The following is a 6,424-nucleotide window of genomic DNA, read 5'->3' as shown; positions in this document are numbered from 1 at the left end:
GGTTGTGAGATAACATTAAAAATTCTTATAACTAAAATCCTCCACAAAAGGAAGCCTCGAACACCGATTTGTAAATTGACCGATATGGGAATCAGAAATATTGTCATTTTCTGTATGATACGCTGGCGGTTTCAGGTCGCTAATTTAACCACAAAATCGGTCGATTGACGACCAACACCTACTCTTATTACCCGTCGGCTAGATTCGCGTGGTGTGGTCCGCTTGGGAATTTTGGCGCGGTTAAAATTGGCTACAAACTATACGTTTGACAAATTAACAATGAAAAGAGATAAAATTTAGCGGATACCTTAATAACACAAAGTTATATGTAACAATATACCAAGATTTCTATTTAAATTTTATTATTATTCTGTGTTTAATGTTAAATCGGTAATATGGTTGTTTTTGACTTTTTAAATTGATTAAAGAAAGAGCGTATAGTAAATAAGAAACAACGTTCTTCCTACAAAAAGTTGTTTACCAACATTTGCCGTGAAAATGATGCCGCCCGTGCCTGAGCCGTATTTATAAGGTGACTTAAGAGGAATCAGGCAACCGCATACGACCCGGAGTGACGTGGCACTGATAGCAAAATAACTCGCGTGGTTGCGGGCGCCCGAGCGATTACAACTAGCAGAGAAGCGGTAAGCAAGCGGCCGCGACAGATCCGGATCGCGATTGCACGCATTGGACTGCGCAAGGCGATTGTACAACTGGTATATACCGGCGCGAATTCGGAAAGCAAAAACATATTGACACCTATTGTTTGAGCGACGTGCCGATGACGTGACAGCAGACCACACGCAGGTTGAATGACAGTCGAAGCGTGTTGATGAGAGGCCAGGCCTCTGAACGCCTGGATCAGCCGATAAGCGGATATACAAGGAAGTGGATTACCCGCCTAGGCGTCGAGGCTCCCTGTCTCGACGACCCAAGGTTCCACGTCACAAATCCGCGCTTACCCCTTGGGAAAACAAATTGAAGATCGTAAAAACTGCATTCCGTCGATTTAGCCAAGTCACCCACCGCGATTTGTAAACTCCATTTCTGGGTAGCTGGCGCGCTTTTCTTGGCTATGTAGTGTCGGAATTCGGTTGTTGTCACTGGCCGAACGGCATTCGCGCGGACGGCTACATCTGAAACAACACGCCGACATATGTCTTCCTGCTGTACCCGCCCGTGGTGGCTGGTTTAGAAAAACAGGATTAGCACATAACTCGGCGTCGGTGCGTCTTGTCGGTGTTAAAACGTGCCTTTTCACATCATCTGCACTATGTATCATATATTGTTTACATTTAACGCTAGAACAATAGACAACGTCATCAGTCAACAGACAACATGATTTAAAGAAAAATATTTCTTTTGGAGCATAATGTTTGGAAGTCGTACGATAAAGTAGGAAAAATGCCAAAGCCCATACGGAAGATAGGTGTTATTTTGAACGTTTCGCATATCTTTTTATTCATTTTCAACATCGTATTACTTTTTATGTTCACATATTTCTAATTGGTTATAGTGCCTCGTAAATTTGGAAAACGCCCGAAAACATTTAGGAGAAACTAGGAATTGAAGTAATACAGGGGTAATTCACCTAACAAGCGAATTGGGGTACCTTGTAAACACTCGTCGTCACCGCAGTAACGCAATCCTTTCCTTCCGAGTCGTCAAAGCAGATGAGGGCAAATTCTATGGGAATCGTTGTCGGTCGGTTTTGAAAAACCCGATACTTGCGACAAGCCTAAATCTAATCGTCAAACAAGCCTGGGTAAGCAAGCTCTCTGGGGCAGCGCGGATAACAAGTTTGTAACAAGCGGGCGGTGCATCGAAAAACGTCAATTACCTGAAAGCTCGTTCATCATCGTGCGGACCACTTACGTCGATGCCTGTTGTGAAAACGTGCACAAAAATTAACAGAGTTACCTTAAAAATTACGGCCGACATCACAGAGAAACCTGCAGGTAATTGCCTAGCACGGCGGCCAGGGTCGGCGTCCGGGGAACGGGGTAAGGGTGAAGTACGGCCGACCGACGCTCTGTGGCCAACAGCTCCCGGGCGGTTAATAGAAAGAGCAAACAAATAAACTACTTTGATAAGCCATGCTTATGGAATTAAAACTCAATTAAGTCAATTAGCTGCAGTCGACCAACCGGTACGGTGCTCAGCACTCGCCAGGAATTTCTGCCTGGTGGGGCAAAGCTGGTGTTAAAACGAGTCGTCATAACTTGCGCCGAGTCGATTTCAAGGAGAACTTGCCCATGTCGGGTGCTAATTTGTTTGGGTAACAGAGATCTGGGCGAGTTAATGCATCTGTGCAAACGACTGTACAATTGGCGCTTTTGTTGCTTTACCATCAACGTACCGCACAGAATTATTTTATTTTCAAAAACAACTCACATGGGCGCACCTCGCCATTTGGATTATTACCGATGTTTTCGGTGTAGACGAATTATGTACCCCTTAGACGTGATTGACACGCGAAGGGGCGGGCGAAAACACTGCTTTCGAAATCAGATCTGCGCATGTCGCCGAATATCATTTCAAAATATCTACACGAATTCGTGAAATCGCCGACCCGTCTGGTGATCTTCGACAGAAGAATTCCACGCTACAGCTTTTACAAGCTGCGTTTGCATTGGCTTGAGTGTCTGGCATTCGTGGAGTGACACAATCTTACCCTGGTCCCGGTGTCGGGCTTTTGCAGTTCCAAGTACCCATCGCGGCCCGCCGACCGCTCCGACTCGAGAGACTCGTGCCCCGCCGGATCAATTTTTGCAATCTCACGTAGCGCATCGTCGGGGTCGAAAGCGTTGGGTCAACCGGGTGGATTGGAAAATGCGTCACCTTAAAAATCGTCAAGTTGTATGTGCCCGTGTGGCAATACAACCCTAGTGTGTCCGGTTTTGTAAACGTCCCACAGTTCTGTGGACACCTGTCGCCCTTATATCTGTCGACGAACAGTTCGACCTGTCGAAAGGCCAAAGAGGTATATGTCTACCTTAAGTTCGTTGGTGGCAGGTCGCCGTTTCTCGCAGAATAGGGGTTGCGGTCAAGTAAATTTCCAATTGTAAAGCTGGTAAGGTTACATTATCGATTGCGGTGGGTCCCATCGTCTGCGGGCAACTTGATATCCCGTCTGAGTGCATAGCCAAAATGGTAATTTCCAATTGTGCCACCAAACTGCACTTATCATAATTGATTGCATACTTTAAACATGCGGTGGTCCCACTCGAGGTTGGATTGCAAACATATATCTTTATTTGACAGGCAAGGTGTACCAGGGGAAACATTTCAATACCTTTGTGGGATGACATTTTTTAACAAATTTTTATGAAAAAACTTGTAATTTCATTTATAGTTTTTTGTCATGGATTTGTTGAAACATCACCTTATAAAAAAGACCCTTTATTCAACACTTTACATACCATGGATTTATTGATAAAAAAAGAAAGTCTTCCAACATGATAATACAGGCTGCTTAAATATTCTTAAAAACGAATATGGCGTAAAAAACTTCCCGATAAAAACAGTTTGAGTAGGCTATATATATAATGCGCTTGAAGAGCAAAAACTGTGCTCCGTTACAGCCTTTTAGTTATGATACAAATTATGTGGCTTACTGCTGATTTCTGTTGCGGATTTATTTCACGAGCTTGTGTGTGCGTGACGGCACGTTACCCGGTACCAGCCTGAATGTTTACCGGCGGTTAAGGTTATGGATACCTTGGTTTTTGGAACTAAGAAGATTTAAAAATGTTTTGAATGGTGGTTGAGATGTAACAAGCACTGTGCGATTTAACGAAGGCAGATCAATTTTGTTCGTTTCATGGTAAGATAGAAAGTTTAGTGAGTTTCAAACACGCTTTCCTGAAATGTGTTTATATCGGTTTGGAACTTCCAAACAAAATATTATACAATTGTTTGTTTTTTTAGCTAAAGTTGAAAAAGGCAGAATTAGTTGTTATTGATCTGCAAATGCACCCCTTAAATAAATTGTCTGCCCCCAACTGAAATAATCAGAAGTTGCAGCGAAACAGGGAGATTACTTTAAAGGCACAAATGTTGTATTAACTATTATATTTTAATGATTCAGGCCGTGATAGTTAGACAGTGCCACTGAATGTGTGACCGTAATTATAAATATGCACATGTAGGTATTTACTTTTTCCCTAATTATTTGTTGAAGGGTCTGCTAAAAAATAGCACGAGATTTTTCTTGTGAGTGTATTTGGAAGCTGCGGCAATTTCCAAAAGCAAAAAGTTTTATATACATTCCCACAAATTTGTTCTTTAAATTAAAGGGAGGATAAATATTGTTAAAACTCGACCCTCCACAAGCCGAGCGCTATGTCTCCAGCCATAGCTTGGTTGTTTACGCTCGGTTCCTGTGTGGTCCCGCGCTGTTTTCGCGTCAATTTGTCCGTCGGTGAAAGTTTGGGGTAATTCTCTACACCGGTTTTAGCAAAGCCAGTATTGAGTTTGGCCGACCTTCGTCCTGGGCACTCTGCTTTGGTAGAACTCGACTGTTCGGCGCTAATTTTACCAGTCCCTGTCTCGTACCACACATGCTTCGCTTGCTTGTTTTGATTCGAAGGAACGCGCGTTTGGCCCGATGCACGGCAACTTTGGCACGCGTCATTCCTCACGTTATCATTTCCGCGCCGTTTCTTTGCGGCTGTCGAAAGGGGGCACCGCCGACACGCGAACAGCCGGATTCCGTCGGCGACCTTTTGCGCGTGCGACGTTTTGTTTTCGCCGACCTGTTTAGATTTGCTTGAGCAGGTAACAGGGGCGGGCGCAACGCTGTGCGAGCGCATGTGCAGCAGTCGGAAAACCGGGCGGCCTTCGGAGGGCTGTGTGTTTAAAGGCGACCGAGAGGACTTTAATAGCGGCGCGGCTCAAAAAAAGGATTAGCTCAAATTAAGGTGGTGCTGCTTACAGGTGACCCTGTGTGACCCGAATCACAGGACAGGCCACACGCAAGTTCGCGCGCCCGGTTACGTCACGCACGAGCGCTTTTGACCAATCAACGCCACTATTGAAAATCCGTAGGGCTGTTATAAATGCGTTGACGTTGATGTGGCAACTTTTTGCCTTATACGTTTATTTGTTCGTCAAGATTATACAAAATATACCGGGTGGCAATTTACGCCGAATAGAAAAAAACATTGTCCGCGTGTTAATTTAAACAAATCTTCTGTGTGAAAAAAATCGAGCGGCCAACCGCTTTCGCGCCTTCTATCTTCACCTTGGCAGACAACGCGATCCACGTTCGTCGACCGTCCTTGTTCGGGCAAACGCTGATGGTGCGTTTCTAATCACAAGTGCAAACAGCGATTCGTGCCACAACATGATAAATACCCTGGCACCTCCGTCAGTCAATGCGAGGTGTTGACGAGCCGGATCGCGAATTCAACAGAGAGCATCAAACGATGCGTTGCCCTACGATTGTAAAAAATACTTGCCGAGTATACATCGGGCCGTAAAAGAGTGTTACCGACAATAATCTGGCAGTATGATCATCAGATCATCTTAGTGCCCGGACTTGGGGGAGCCCACACGCACCACTGCGCAGCCACTGGTGCTTACCATTGCTCAGGGCTTGAGTGAAAGGATGCATACCGTATGCGAACTATGCAGTAGATTCGAAAAGCCAATCACCCAAATGCAATCCCTCACCGATGCAACGTAGAATGGGGTAATTTTTTAGTCAAACATGAAGAGCAAAACCTCCATCCGCTTTGCAGTGCATATAGTAAAAATAAATCACACCTGGTAATGCCCCACAGTCTTTTTCAAGTCGAAAGCTAATAACAAAAAGCTATTCTCGAAAGAACGTGTTTGCTTTATGAAGTTTTAAGTATGAAAAACTGAGTGATTACTGCATTGTTGACACAAGGTCCATTAATATTTCTGTTGTGGCTTCGGTTATATTGGACTTTTTCACAAAAAGCTATTTGTCAGTTGGATGATTTGTGAGCAAAGATAGATCTTGACATCTCACTGTTAAGCGAATTCTAATCCAACGTACGTCTAAAAGAAATCTATTCATCGACAACAACTTTACTTTCAGGGCACTGTTTTCCGATTTGCTCGTAGGATCAGAAAAAGGGGTGTCAAAGAAGGTACCCCCCTTATAAGCTTCGCAAATTCAAAAAACACTACGAGCAGTCGCCGGTAGGCTTTGTTTTCCAGCTGCCAGTCCAGTACCGGCACAAATCGACAAGGTTTTGCTTTCGCACATGATTGAAGTTAACTAAATGAACAGACGTTCTGTTGTTTCCCACCTCCCAAACCACTGATATGCCTTGACGAAATAATACAGAGAATTGGCCATCTAAAATGACTAGAGACTCTCTACCTGTCAGTGAATATGCCGCGTGCATCGAGATACATGCACAGGATAAACGCATGACATCAAAAAGGG

The sequence above is a fragment of the Ascidiella aspersa genome, chromosome 1 (genome assembly GCF_963924565.1).
Source record: "Ascidiella aspersa chromosome 1, kaAscAspe10.2, whole genome shotgun sequence".
Taxonomy (NCBI): domain Eukaryota; kingdom Metazoa; phylum Chordata; class Ascidiacea; order Phlebobranchia; family Ascidiidae; genus Ascidiella; species Ascidiella aspersa.
This window is presented reverse-complemented; position numbering follows the sequence as displayed.